The sequence below is a fragment of the Megalopta genalis genome, chromosome 17, assembly GCF_051020955.1.
Source record: "Megalopta genalis isolate 19385.01 chromosome 17, iyMegGena1_principal, whole genome shotgun sequence".
In the NCBI taxonomy this organism is placed as follows: domain Eukaryota; kingdom Metazoa; phylum Arthropoda; class Insecta; order Hymenoptera; family Halictidae; genus Megalopta; species Megalopta genalis.
Window position 1 is genome coordinate 6,846,181 of NC_135029.1, and position 14,765 is coordinate 6,860,945.

Below are 14,765 nucleotides of genomic sequence, written 5' to 3' on the forward strand. Positions count from 1 at the left end.
CAAGGTGCTAAACGTGCTACCGTTCAACGAAAATTTGTTGACAACCCATACAGAATAATAAGGTCCGTTAATTCTTAACAGTTACATAAAATAAAAAATTATATAATTTTTACATGCTCAAAAGATACATAACCAAATGTCCAAAACCCTATACTATCATTCTATTTACTTTTCTTATAAAAAGATCCTGAAAATCACCTTCATTTTGGACATGTTTATTCGAGTTTACTTGATACTCCATAGTTCTCATAAAATTAATCACTTTCTTTCTTACGAGACACAACTGTTAGGCAAAACATTGTGCGGAAAATTTAAATAAAAATTTTAAAACCACGCTAACTTACCAATCGACTGTGAACAGTTCAGGACCGACGCGAAATAAACGCGGGGCAAAGCAGCAGAGACCTACGAATCCACCAATCGATCGAGCCCGATCAGGATACCTATCTTTGAACTAATTGGAAAGCGATGCGAACGTCCCACAATTAATCCAGGATAGAAACTTCCGCGAAATCGGACGGACGCGAGCAGTTGAAAGCAATTAGAAGAAATTCTTCTCATTGTCGGATGGAGGGTTTAATTAATCGTGACGAGGACTCTGATGGATCGTAGGAAGAATCCCATAATAACTTCGGTGTCCATCAAAGTCAGAAAAGTTCGAGATCGCTGGGATCCCATGGCCCACTCTCCGAAAGCAATTATACCTGGGTCAGTCGGAGTTGGCGATCGGTGATCGGCGATCAGCGATCGGCGGAGGATCGAGTTGGCCGCGGTAGCTCGTGAAATTCGTGTCCCCGGCGTGTACGAGCAAGAGCACGTAGCTCGGAGCGCAGTTTGAGGCGGGGATCGTGATCACCGGTCGAAGGAATTTCTCTAGCGGCGCATTTGAATTCTATTCGCTGCACGTGCCGCGTGCTGCCTCACGGCACGCTGCTCACTGTGCTCACTGCTCATGGCTCACCGTTCATGGCTCACGGCTCACCGGCTCACGGCTCGCAACGCAAGCCTCACGGCAGAACCGCTCGCTGCCAGCAGCCACCGGGGAAAACTGGATTTGCGCTGTCTTATCTGACAGCAGGTAAATTAGAGGAGGCGCATCATGCGGCGTTGGCAGGATCGATAAAAAGGAAAATACCGGCGCGTGCCGGTTGACCCCGTAGGTTATCTCGTTGCGTTGGTCAACAAGTGCAACAGGTATTTGACGAAAGATCGGCCGACCACGGGGAAACGTAATCGTGATTTATGCATGCAACGCCTCCGGTTTCCTGCGTAAACGCACTCCGGAGCTGTTCCCGCGCTACACGGCTCCTTCCTCTTTCGTCGCCGCGTCACACAGTGGGGCATTTACCTCGAGAACGCGGAAACAAGTTATTTTATGAAAAAAAGTCTCTGTAATGAAAAATTTGATTGCTAATAGTTCATTAATCGTATAGATTATGATTTACCGTGACCTCTTTTAACCGTTTATTCATTTTGGAGATGACTATAGAGCTTCGAAGTGACCAAATCACTCGAAGGTGTTCATATTATTTGTAATCGTTGTATTTATTTTAATTAACACTTAACAAACGGGTCACGCAAATTTACGTTTTGTCATTTTGTCTTCCTAGGACGGGCCAGGTAGATTTATGCTTTTTTGTACTGACCTGCTAGACCGGGCCACGTATATTTACATTATTGCTTGAATTTTTATTAATACTTAATAAATAAGTATGTATATTCGAACAATTCTTCGATCTATCGATCGAATTTTTGTTCCTTTTGTTCGCGCAAGTCTCATTTCCGGTCTAGCTATCGCAAAATCGTTTTGCCGAGGCTAGCTACTCCGCAAGATTAAGGAAACTGGCTCTTGGCAGATATTGAATATCCCGTAACTACATCCCGTGCACTGTGTTTTAATAAATAGCTATGGATAGTGATGCATAGTGACTCGGTACAAATAATCACCGTAAGTTGAACTAATATATTCGCAGCTACAGATCACTGTACATCGTGCGTTTCAGTATCGCATTTCGCATTCAGAACAACCGGGCAGGGTGAACTCGAATGAATTCATGATAATTTTAGAGTTCGTCCGTTAAACGTTGATATATTGAACTGTTTTCGAAATGAGCCATAGATGTAACGATAAATCAAGTATTTACGCGAACAAGCAACGCGACAAAATCATTTTAGTGACAAGAGACGTCAACCAATTCTAAGACGTAGGCTATCGGAAAATGTTCAATACGTATTTGTTCTAATAGGTAGGTTATCAACAAATATTCAGTGCGTTCTTGTTTAGAACATAGGTTATTATAAAATATTCAATATTTTTATAGCTACCCGTTTTCATGTTTGGGGGTGAAGATATTTTTCAAAGTTGAGGATGTGAGATTCGTTTCGCAAAATAGATTGATAATTAATAAATATAGCAAGAGTGCCCAATATAAGAATTGTGACTTTTGCAAGATTAGCATTTTTCTTTTACATCCATATATTAATTTTATTACAATTTTTGTTACAGATCCTTCTCCCCTATGATTACTGTCACTTCAATAAAAAAGACACTGACGTAAGTATAAACAAATTAGAATTTACTAGCTTTTTCTAAACAAAGTAATTGCATTCTCAATGCGTTTCTATCAAACCCTTATAATCATGATTCCACGATCACTTACCGTTATTTTCATTGCCTTATTTATCTCCAAACCACGCAAAATATATGTATACATAAGCACATAGCCATCTAAAAATAGATTTCGTATAAAAATATTCCTTCATGAAAGGAGTTAATTGCAAGCAATTAACCTACGCATCGTATCATGAAAGTAGAACACAAACGCTATATTTGTTCCTTTTAAAGGAGATTCGGTTTGGCAACTCCGAAGTTACGGACGAATAAGAAAGTGTCACGGAGTCACGGAGCTCGTCTTAATTAACACGATCTTTTTACCAAAGTGATGAAAAGACACGATTTCAAATTTGTATTCATAATTATTCTCTAAGTTTAATCTGTTTTCCTGAATCGATTTTTTTTCAAACTTCTGCTACAACGATTATAAAATAAATTTGGTAACGATTAATATGCGCGGAAAATGCTTCTTGGACTTGGAGAAACTATTGTTTATCAAAAATGTAATAATTTTCATTTCTGTTGCCTGCTTGACTATCGCGATCGGATTATAGATACTGTAACGTTGGCTGCAGCGAGACGGAATGCGTTTTGCATTCGATCGGTGATCGGTGATCGGTGATCGGTGATCGAGTGTGTCGGTAATCCTTTTCCTAGCTGCCGGGAACGGATAGGAGGCGGTGGAGCAGGACAGACAGGTGTATGGTCTCCAATCCTTCGTTGCTCCTAATTGCATGCTAATATGCTCCACTTCGAATGGAAAGGACTTTTATATCTAAACAACCAAAGGTTTTCACGTTGAATAATGCCTGCGCTTATCCTTGGCATACTTTTACATGGAAGACTGTATCTCGCTTTGTAATCTGTGTTTTCGAGAGAAAGTCGACAAAATTGAATCGTTGACAAAGATTGTACCTACCGTGTCTTCAAATAAATTCAATATGAATACAGTAAATTCTCTTCGATTGTCCCTCAGCTTGTAAACAAAAATGGACAATTTAGAAAAAGGAGAGACGATGGCGTTTCGTTTTTATACTTGTTGATCGAATAATCGTATCTCCACTTCCCAAATTGTCCATTTTTGTTTACAAGCTGAAGAACAATTGGAGAAAATTTACTGTAATTTGGGTATCTGATTCTTGTAAAAAATGATTTGAGCCAAGACACTGATTTGCGTAAAATGATAAAAGCTTTACAAGAATTTTGATAAAAATTACTGCATACACATAGCAACCGGGAACCAAAGAAGGAGCATACCATAACCAATGATTCTTTAACATAAATAGGTTAGTCTTCAAGATGCATCGGTTGATGTAATAAAAAATATGATTCCATTTTAAAAAAACGTTAATAACCTTCATACGTCCTCTACACGTCCACCTACGAGAAAACTAGTATCATTAGAATGTGCTCCTCTCGAAACCATTTACTTTCATCTGAAACATTCGCTACGCGCAGCAATAATGACGTAAACCTAGATGGCAAAATGTGGTAACCAACCCTGTATAGGGTGACCCAGATTTTCTCAGCCAAATGGTGTCAGTATGTTCTACAAGCGAAAATAAGAAAAAAGTGTCACATAAATACGAAATAACAACGGCCTATATAATTGGCAATATTTATCTACATATGATAGCTCCATTTCGAAGTATCGCCCGTTTTTGAAAATGCAGCATTGACATCTATGAAAAATGGAACGAATTATCAAACATAGCTTGATTATGAAAATAGAAATAAGGGAAATATCACTAACATATCCTTTTTCTTTAATGCTGTTTCCACAGCTACAAAATGATTATTAGAAATAGACTTATTCCACTTTCCAGAACGAAAAAGATTTTTGTGATAACATTTTATAACTGAAATTGTTTCGATTATTTTATCAAGAAATCGTGCTCCATTGAATGTATGATTATAAATATATCAAAAGAGGATATCAATATCTTACTAAAATTACCATTAACTCATTTTTTCCAAAAGTGGACTTATACCTCTTTCAAAAACAAAACGACTCATATGTATACGTCGAATGAAAATCAGTCCGTCGTTATTACGTTTTTTTCTTTTTTGAGCAATTGTAAACCGAGTCCTTTTTCTTAGCTGTGACGCCGAAGAATAAATATATTATTATATTAGAATCTTGTTGTTTTTGCTGAGTTTGGATTTTGGAGAGACGCTATAATTTTTTTTTTTTCATCCAATTTGATCTGTTTTATTTTCTGTTCGACGTACCGTTTTCAAGGAAGTTGATCATCGCAACTGTGAAGATAATGGTACGGCAAGCGATTGGAGGAAGTGCACAACATCCATATTTGGTTAATTATATTTTAAATCTTCGTCGCGATTTTGACGCGTCGCTGCAGTGCAAAGAGTTAACAACTGAAGAACGACACTCCCTGCGTTCGCATAAAAACGAAGGAAATCTATATAGAGTCGAGGGCAAACGTATGCTGCAAACGTCACGTCACCAGTGTGCAAAACGTAAAAGATTCGAAGTTTCGTTTAACTTCGAAAGAATCTCAGTTCCAGCTAGACCGCAACGGCAAAGTCGTATTCCAGTCGCCAAAGCCAAACGGCTGTGTTACATTCTCCGCTTAAGCAAAGTAATAAAGTCCAACAACGGCGAGTCGATACCTGGAGGAAGCAGTCGCTCTTATTCTCGCTAGATTACATCGTTTCCGTCTTAAGTACTCGGTACCAATTGCAACCTCCTTCGCTCTGCCTCTTTCTATAACCCCAGGTAGAAAATTATGATTTTCGAATCTCCTGGCATCATTCGTCGATCCTCATACATACATTCATGGTCCCGGGATAGACGGAGCCTGGTCGGTTGATGACTCGACGAGTTCGCTGCTTCCTTCCATTTCTGCATTAACATTTTTTCGTTGCCAGTTATTGCTCTAAAATCGACCCTAATCCTTCATCCATGAAATATGGTGAATGAATACCCTATTACAACTCAATCATTGCCCAGGTTATGGAATAAATTGGTTCGTCCATCAGCTATTCGACAAATCAGTTAACTGTCTTCGATGAACATCGTATTCGTTGGTTGTTTTCTTGTTTTTTTTTTAATTTTTGACAGAAGAAGGTGTTGCCTACGTGCGGAAAATAAATTGTAATGTAACGAATATTGCGAGATTCAAGGCAAATACTTGTCAGTGCAGATGTTTATGCGAAACAAAAATTGTCGAAATCAACGGTAAATAACAGAAGTCCAAAATATATATTCCTTTATCTAATAATTTCAATAAGTAGAAAATACAGCAGTATCCCTAAAATCATAGAAATGTTTTCATCGCGCGATGGAGAATAATCAGCACCCTATTGATAAATTAAACCTAATTAAACCTACTCGCAAAGTTTTACCATATTCGTTCATGTTTGCCATAAAGGAAAAATAAGGTAAAATCCGCAGTCTACCCATCAGCTATTTAGGTTGCTGTTATAGGTTTAGGTTGGTATTACATTTTTCATAATTTGATATCCCTCCTTTACTTAATTAATGATCGCGCATTATTAAATCTTTATAAAACAAGCGACGATAAAAAATTTAAACGACGAAATGTCCTAAACGAAGCAAATACTTTTCTGATATTTGATAATTGGTTTGTTTAACGAGTTCTTTCAGTCCTTAGGCTTTAACATTAAAACTGCAGAGCCCTAAACGCGAATAATGTATAGGGTGCGGAGAACATTCTGTCCCTAGAATCCGTTTATTTATATTTAGCTGGTCTGGAAATGAAGACGCTTCGATTTAATATTCTATATGTTTCACCGGTTCAACAAACATATTAGTAAGAAAACTGGTCGACAAAATTTACATTAAGCGATCATCTTCTTCTGCTTCAACACATTTTCGAAGTCTTTTTCAAAAATTATTAATGATTGTCGCACACTTGATTATTATAATTTTGTCCCACGCATTTCGTAGAGCTATTTTTAACTCATTCGTCGACTCGAATGATCGATGAGAGACCTTCTACCTTCAATAATAAGAATTTTAATGCCTTCTGTTTCACCGCTTTCTCCACCTCTTTTTCTGTATCTGCTAATGATAACAATGTCAGGGTTCCTCGTTCCTAATATTTCTTATCTCGTATTAATAGACGTAAGAAAACATAAATCATTCGAAAAACAAAGTAAATATGGATATTGGACGTTTGCAGAAAGAGAGGAGCATTTTTCTTGAAGGGATAGCATATTCTTCTCACCCCGTATATTGTTTTATAACGATAACAGAATTGGAGATACTTGTTTTAATTTCTATTTTAATAAATTTTTGAATGAAGAACTTTATCTAAAAATTTGTCACATAGATATCGTCATAACAGGATCTGTAAAAGAAAAAAAATCAGGAACCTGTCATTCTGACTGATTTGGTGGTTCTTGCGTCGATGCTTTGCCCCCATACACAGATTACAATTTCTCTTTTTAAAAAGATCTAATTATATTAGGAATATGCGTCGACTTATTCGGCGGTTGATTTTCAGCATATTTCAGGTAAAATCCTTGATGGCGCACGCTTAGGAGAAGCTGTAGCAGAGCAACTGTTCGTGATCCGTGAATAAATGACTTCCTGAACCGATGAAAGTCTATGCATTTCTTCGTTCGTCCAGCCCGTTATGATCCCCCGACTTTCGATCTTCTCCTTTCGTCCTCCGCGGAATTATACAAACGGAATATCTCTTCCTCGGGCCTCCTCTTCTTTCTCGGACGCGGACGCGGCAATACAGAATACGGCGTCCGTGCCTCTTGTAGATACGGTTCGTGATTTATCGCGTCGTCGGAACGCATCAAGGTTTCCACCTGTATTACGGCATCGCTGTGCGCTGCTGTCGAGATAGAAGCGATACGAGCGGACCGATACGCCGCCGACAGTAGGTCATCATTGAGACGTCCTAATTAAAGTTTCGCTTCGCTTAAATTTACCTCGGTTTCTCGTACGTTCAACCGTTCCATCTTCGATCGTTTACCGCTTATCGCGTTCACACACACGACACTATTTTCATCAATTTTTTGCATACACCTATGTTTTTCATATTAATTTTATAATCGTTATAGGAAAAGACGAAAAGTCAATCGAGGAGCAAGTGTGATATTGAATTAAAATTTTGAATGATGTGTTTTGTGTGATCCACTTGGTAGAAATAGTGTCGAATTAAAATATCAAAACGCGTCTTTTGATCCCTTTGGTAAAAATGGTGCCAAATTAAAATGTTAAAATAAGTCTTTTCATCCTTTTGGCAAATATAGTGTACAATTAAAATTTTAAGAAGTGCACTCTTGACCTCTTCGGTAAAAGTAGCGTTAAATTTAATTTTCAAAAGTTGTCTTTTGACCCCTTTGGCAAAAATAGCGTTAATAGTAATTTCGTGATGAAACAAAACATTTGAGAAGTGTTAAAGAACATTCAGATACATTTGTATTAAAAGTACGCAAAAATCTGAGATAATTAGAGAAGCTTTGAGATTATGTAACTAAATGATATCTTATTTTTCGATATTGTCACTTATTCTGAAGTTATTTCATTAGTTCGCAGATGGGAGTAATCAATGTACAAAATAGTAATTTCAAATTACTTGTTTTCAAATTACTCAAGTTGTTTCATGCACTTTTATTTTATAATGGACTGTGTACGCTATTTTCTTCTTTTCTTTTGTTAATACAATCATCGACACCCAAAATTTTGCAGATCAACAAAATTACTAAATTACTAACACTAGAATTACCGAACCAGTAAAAATGACTGGCCTCTGTTTTTTTTTACAATTCCTGGGATAAACTTCTTTATTCGAGCACACATTATAATAGAAATCTTACGAAGTTTAAATAAATCTGATCTTGTCGTTCTTATAAAATAATATACATTAGATGCATTTAGGACTCGGTAGTTCTAATGTTAAAATAAAATACCTTGTATTCGTTCACGGAAATTCAAAGAGTATTTTAAATAAAGTCGATGTGAGTTTTAGAACGTGTTGTATATATAATATACAGAGCTTTCAGAGAAGAAAGTTGAAAATCTTGTTTAATTTTTTTTTCATTCCAAACAATTGCAATTTTTGATGACGACTGTTTAGCCATTGTCTAGTAAACCAATCACTTTAAAATCACCTCAAAAATTAGATCGCTTATTTTAATCATGGAAAAATTATTTTGTTTTAGAAGATGCACGAATACTTTTTATTTATAGTTCATCAATTGTTTAGTTATAGGTTTTAAATACAGGGTGTCCCATTTAAGTTGAAATTGTAAAAGCTACATGGACGTTTTCAAGGTTATTTCAAGGTTATGTCAAGGTTATGCTTTTTTACCGTAAACTTATATTTTTTATTTCGGAATCATATTCTATGTGAAAAGAATGCAAAACTTTTGTTTAAAACATCTTTTTGTAATATGAATAAACGGAGTAAAAAATATTTCGCGAATGTACCGAAACGTTAATCCCAAAAACGGAAAAGAAATTGCTTCCATACCATAAATGTTTAGTCGAGCACTGCTCGTAAGTCACGCGCTACTAATCTAGTCCGTTATTTCGGCGGAATGCGGCAACATCCTTTTCATTTCCATATAATATAAAATATTCCATTTAACCCTTCTGGCGTTGATCGAAAATCATGTGTCCGTGCGGAAAAGCCTGAGTCAGGTTAACGCAATTTGATATGGTTCGAGAAAGAAGTGATACAAATTTTATGAAAAATTATAGTTACAAAATTCTTAAGGACTGAGAAATAAAAACTTTATATATTAAAATATTAAAGAAATAAACATTTCTCAAATGTAGCCAGTAGCGAACGAATCTATATGTAGCTCGTCTAGCTAACCGTGAGACACTTATTCGCACATTCTCGTTTGAAGAATCGCATATGTCTAAGGATGCGTCATAAATTCAAGAGGTTTTACTCTATATATTCGCTGTTTTTGTCGAGTCTGGATTGCTAATCCTTGCAGAAGTTACGACGTGCATCCTTTGATCGTGGAAAGTGTTTGCTTCTTGAAAGTGAATCTTCCTTTCATAAAGTATTTGAATATCAACGTTTTGTAAATAAATTATAGTAGTAATCGCGTAGCTGCAGACATCGAAAGCATTAAGAGCAGAAATATTTTTAACAAAATTATAAATAAACGCATGCAAGAATACGTAATGATCGCTCTAAACAGAAATTACGTTGTTACTACTTTTATATTTTAAACAAAGTAACAATAATAAGAAGGATATTTATCATTATTTTTAGTAATGATGTTCCATATTATTGTTGGTGTAAATAATTCTCGAACAATTATTTTAATTGCGCATTAAGAAGTTTGACATATTCCTCGATTGTTTGACTAAAAATCATCGATGTACATAGTTTCAATTTGTATTGCACATGAAATGATAATTGTATTTATATACGAATCAATTATAACAAGTATGTCATATAAATTAGATAATAAATACTATAAAACTCTCCCAATTTATTACACAAATGTCGCACACAGAATTTTCCCTTCTTTTGCTTTCATTCCGTTCTCATGTATTTTTCTTTACTGTTTTACTATCTTTATTCTACTCTAATTATACATTTGTTAACACTATTAGGTTTTAGCATCCGCGTACAATAAATAACAACGAACCATAAGTTCTCTCACATATCTCAATATAATTAAAGCATACAGTCGGGAACAAATATATGCGGACACCCTTTAAAGCGATATAACATTTTTTAAACTCGACTAATTGACTTGAATTTTGTTTAGAAGATAGATGGACCAGAAAATGACTGAAATACTTTTTTCGTTAAATGTCGACAACGTACACAGAAATGTAAATATTAATCTGAAAAATATTAGTTTGAATTAGTTTTAAATAATCTACATACTACACGTATACAGAACAAATAAAAGTTACGTTCATAATGATAATAATGATATAAGTTCGTTTAAATTTCAGTTATATCTTTTCGCTCTATCTATCCACTCAATTTTGTCCGCAACTGTACACCGTTATAGTTGTTTGGTAACTGTATATAGTTGCTGAACAACTTTGCTGAACAAGGAATTACCTTTCCTTTATTCGCAGTGTAGGATTGTAATATCCCAGCTTTCGTTCGTGCAATAACAACGACGGAATTGCTATCATTTCGACGACATCGCAATGCACGCTAGGAAAGAGAGAAACGATACGCTGAGTCTTTGGTATTATCCTGATACGTACGCACGGCAGTCCCATAACAGGAAAGACTGTCCTATCGGCGCGCGTTTCGAGCGGAAACGAATGATTTATCGAAACACGTAATCTGTCTAATGTCTGATAAAAGGCCGCATAGAAATGTTCATTCAGCGAAAATACAGCTTCACTGCCTCGTGGCTAAGTGTATGTTCCACGTCAGAACGATTTAAAAGGGTGAATCGATTACTGTCCCGACTCCCATCGTCCCGAGATTAATTACTGACAAACGTAGGCAAACATTGGAATATAATTTTGCGTATGTTAAACACTGCGCGTTGCGGTAAATCATATTTCATGGTATCGAGATATTCGTGATATCGCGATACACGGGTAGCGACGAATGTACAGCAACAGTAACTTTTGCTGACATTAATTTAATGCCATAACGTTTTCGCACCTGTTCACATACCGCGAGCTATAAACCTTTTCGTTGATTTCGATTGCTGTTACGTGTCATGTTCAATCATTTTGTTCATCATTTCATAAACGATTAGAAAATTGACAATATCGTTTCTAAAGAAAAGGTCATGGTTTCTGAATGCGACGAGGACTGTCTCAACTTTTATCAGATTATTAATTAAACGACGTTCTTCTGATTTAAGTTGATAAAAATTCTTCGGTATAAAAGTAACTCGTTATGTAGAAAATTATACATTAACGGGCCACTTATGCAACAATATTCATATTTTCGAATCCATTTACGGGTCTATCGTAATAAGCAGTGTGATAATTACTTTTTTTATTTGTGTTAGAAGTTAAAGAATTAATATTTTGATAACTACTTTCATATTTATGTTAGAAATACAGAGGATGATTTACTTAAATTGAACATCTAAGTTATTTCTACTATTATGCGAGAGATATGTCAAAGAATCGTTCCACCAAGATCGTTTTATTGACCTTTCCAAGGTCGCTGACATTTTTTTGGACATTAACGTTTACTTTTATAGTTCGGTGTTATTGGTTGCGTCAAGACGAGTTCAATGGCCTATAATATGATTACCTTGAGATAACCTTGACAATTAAAAAGTAAATTGAAATTTAAAGAATACAGAAACGGTGTAATTTACCTTATTTTATTGCAGATGCTCAAAATGCCGAGCATCGTTCTGTATTCTTTAAATATCAACTCAATTTTATAAGTCATGAAGGCGTACAATAATAATAATAATAATGATAATAATGATAATAATGATAATAACAGTAATAAAAATGATGGTGATAATAATAATAATAATAATAATAATAATAATAACAGTAAGAAGAAGAAAAGAAAGAAAAATTAAACAATATAGAATCTATCTAGTGTGTTCATGGAAATTATTAGTGTGTTGTGACCATTATCTCGTAGCGCCCACCCGTCTGTAGGACGATTAATGCAATTCCCCCTATAATGAATTGCGTACAATCGATCGAGGAAGGGAAGATCGGATCCAACTAGTCGGCAGGAAAAGAAGAACAAAGGCTTCGGCCGGTCGAAGCCTGATAATTCCCGTCTGGGTTCCGTGACAACCACGCTAGTTAACGTTTATATGGAATCGAGCCGGCAACGGCCGGAGTCGAACAGGTGCACGAATTGGTTCATTCGATGGGGCCCAGCTCATTCTTTCCTATCCAGTTCTCTTTCTCCGTTCTTCTTCCGTGCTCCTTCCAGCATCCCTCGGCCCTTTTCATCGGGCTCCTCGGCCTCTAATTCTCGGGGGGGGGGGGGGGGACAAAAACTTAATCGGTTGCTTCCTCTGCCCTCCTTTGCGAATAGAACGACCTGCACTCGTGGCTGAACCACGACGGAGGCCGTGCCTCAGAAAGAAGGAACAGAGTGACACGCACACAACCATGAAATTAACTTTCAGCTGATCAGGAGACTTTTTTTTCTGGCGTCTCCGGGCGTTAAATATTATTTTTATTTTCAATGAATTTCATATCAAATTTAAGGGGGTATCCTAGTGTGAAGTGCGTATTTTTTTTAATTTGTTAGGGAACTTTTTGCGAAGAATCTATTATAATTTTTGCAGTAAAATTGACAAGGTTTGTTTGTTCGTATTTCAACGACGTTTTAAAATCTTTTAGAACAAAAGGAATTCGAATTAGTGGCACTGAACACTCTCAAAGATAGTCACTTTCAAAAATGGTGGTCTCACGGTGTCCACGATTCCGGCCGTTCTACTTGTTTGAAATAAAAAAACGTGAAAGTTGCTCGATTAGCACGAATTTGGTTATAGCAGGTATTAGAATCAGACATTGTTCTGAAAAACATAGTTCCCAGAAAAATGCCTTTAAAGTTTAGTATATCAACAATGATATAAGTTCGTCGCGTCTTTCAAACAACCATAACTTCGTTAATTTTAGGAGTTCGCATGTAAGGCTCCAGAGATGTATTTTCGAAACTATGTACTCTAAGAATATGCAAAAACAGTTGACTTGTTCAAAAGTTCACATTAACATATCCCTTAAGCCTTCAACGTTTCGAAAATTGCGTAACTAGAATGCGTAAGCTGCGTAAATAGAAAAGTAAACAAAACGAGATGCAAGATAATGTTAATTTCTGCGTAAACTTGAGCCGAAAGTATATAGACGGACGAAAAATGATGCCCAATGTGTCGATAAGTGATACTCTTACCCTATATGGAACAATTTGAATCCTAACACCGAAAACCGAGTCGAAGTTCGAGGCAATGGATGCTCGCCATATACCGAAGCCTGAATCTCCACGTCGCTGTATCTATTAAATCAGCAGTTGAAACCGGTACAACGAGTTTCTTCTTCATTTCTAAATTGCATCGAACGAAAATTGACCGAGGAATGCTACTACAAATCAGATTCAAGCGAATTTTTTATCGGACAATTACGTCGTTGATTGTCAGTGGTCGTGGCGCTGCCATCTCATAAAAATCGAGGCTGCGCCGGTGTGTGCACAGGTCCGGGGCTGGGTAGCGGAGTGAAAGAAAACGAAAGAAAAGAAACGAGACGAAGAGAAAAGGAAAGGGAAGGAAAGAAAAGAAGAGGGGAACGAGAAGAAAAGGAAAGGAAAGAAAAGAAAATAAGGCGGACCCGCGGGTAGAAATCTAGCCGGAGGGGGGGAATCTTTCGAGAGGCGTACGATCAGGATTACCTTCATGGTAATCTTCGTATCCAGTAGCTATAAGCAACTGCATTCATTTAGCCGGTGTCTCGAGCGTGTAGGTGCAAGCAGTCGGTCGCGCGGTCGGCTCCGTGTTATTAGCAGGCACGGGCCTCGAATGTCCCGAGGGAGAAGCTCCTGAAATATGCTGATAATGGGTGGACGCCGCGAAATCCTTAGGGGGCCCCCGATTGCGGTAAACACTTATTTGGGTACATAAGTAGCGGCCTCTCCAGCCGAGTCCTTACGGTTCGAAATCCGCTGAAAGTGATGAATGTTAAGGTAACACAGTTTCAACGATCAACTTTACTTAATTTATTCGCCGCTCGGGTTCCGCTCCTATTTACGCGTCCATCTTCATGTAAACCGGACACCCCATCATTTTCGTTCGCTTTCTCGGATCTTTGTTCTCCACCGATAAAAAAGCAATCGTGTCGAATGGCGGCATCGCAACAATAGGACAATGAATTTATTAAGCGATACGTAACTTTTAAACTTTGAACTAAAACGTTTATCGATACGATTTTTTAGGCATTTAGGGCAATCTGACCAGAAAATGTTTCGAACGAAAGTTACTCGGTACTTTGATGGGAATAAAGAGAAATAATAGAAATTCGAGAAGTATTTTTATTCAATAAAGAACTGAGGTCGCCTTGACTTTTCTTAAACAGCACTATGTATTCTTAACTGCGTGTTTTAAAATTAAATTTAATTTAATTAAAAGTAATTAAATTAGCTCTTCTACTTAAGTTGCAAGAACGCGTAACTATATATCGTAGATGTGTTAAATCTTCGTGATACTTACAAGCAGATTG

The 14,765-nt window shown here is 36.8% G+C and overlaps 1 protein-coding gene across 3 annotated transcripts in view; it reads left to right on the forward strand.

The window, feature by feature from the left end:
* LOC117225183 (uncharacterized) overlaps nt 1-14,765 on the forward strand; it is a 154,575-nt gene that overhangs the window by 66,756 nt on the left and 73,054 nt on the right. For 2 of the 3 annotated variants that reach the window (XM_033478515.2, XM_076527239.1), the window contains exon 2: nt 2,507-2,554. The exons of the other annotated variant lie outside the window; for it this stretch is intronic. The gene's annotated coding sequence lies outside the window, so the exon portion shown is untranslated. The remainder of the gene's footprint in view (nt 1-2,506; nt 2,555-14,765) is intronic. 3 annotated transcript variants of the gene reach the window in all.